Here is a 1,148-nt window from a genome sequence, read left to right as displayed (position 1 = left end):
TCCAATTTTTAAATCCAGTTTTAAAACTAAGCACTGGGTATTGTTACTTTAAAGGTAGGCAAAATGTTCCTCCTTCAATTATGAAGTCATAACTGATGATAATTTCTTCCTGAACTTCCAGTAAAGAGGCAATGAGAGTACTTTGGTTTGGGGTTCAAGTGAGAGGCCTTTCATGAAGTTTTTAGACTAGAAGGAATCCATTCAAGATTTATTTTTTTCAACAAAATCTCAATATTCAAAAACCTTGAGTTAGAGAGGGCAAACAAAAGCATCCCACTCAACATGGACATAAGCCTCTTTTCTTTTAGTATAATTTTACTTTAAATACAGAGTAAAGGAAAAACAAAAAACCTAAATAGGTCAAAACAAATCAAACACCCACTCTACACAGATAAAACCTTCACAACAAAGGTCAACTGAAGTAAACCGGAGCTAAAACTGAATTGTACCAATTTTCAATGAAGTCACCAAACAGTCATATCACACAAGCATAAGTTAATTTACAAACTCAACAAACCCTCTACGAAATGTGCCCCAAGAACCATTCACCTTTGTTTTATACCATCTTGAAGGCTTGCACATTTTATTTTTCAGATAGCTTAACATTTTTTAAGAGTGTTTGTTCTCCACCATGTGGTAATACTTTGGTACCAATCTAGGATTGGTTATCCTAAAACCTTGCCATTCTCCCAATAGAAGCTTTGACTCTGCTTTAGAGGTTTCATATAAATAAAATCTTTATCAAATATTAATATGGAGGGAGGTAAAAATGAATACAACATACACAGTCAAATTACCTCTCTGTATATTCAGTCATTATTTTCTACTTCAAGGTTTTTGTGCCTGAAAGTTAGTCTGTCCTGCTTAATATTTCAGTAGTATAGGTTTGAATCTTCAGAATATTGGAAATACCCTCATATTTCAAAATTATTAACAAATAGTTCTAGTGGCAAGTCCATGTTACTGAGTTATGACAAATTTATTATCATAAGGGAAAACACATGTAGCCAGCCATCTTTAAGCAAGCCCCAATCACTTCTTCTCAATATGTTGTTGTTGTTGTTAAGTGCCTTCGAGTCGGTTCCGACCCATAGCGACCCTGTACAGGGTTTCCGAGGCTATAAATCTTTATAGGAGCAGAAAGCCTC

This window comes from Chrysochloris asiatica, unplaced genomic scaffold (assembly GCF_000296735.1).
Source record: "Chrysochloris asiatica unplaced genomic scaffold, ChrAsi1.0 scaffold00087, whole genome shotgun sequence".
NCBI lineage: Eukaryota > Metazoa > Chordata > Mammalia > Afrosoricida > Chrysochloridae > Chrysochloris > Chrysochloris asiatica.
Note: the sequence above shows the minus strand (reverse complement) of the source record.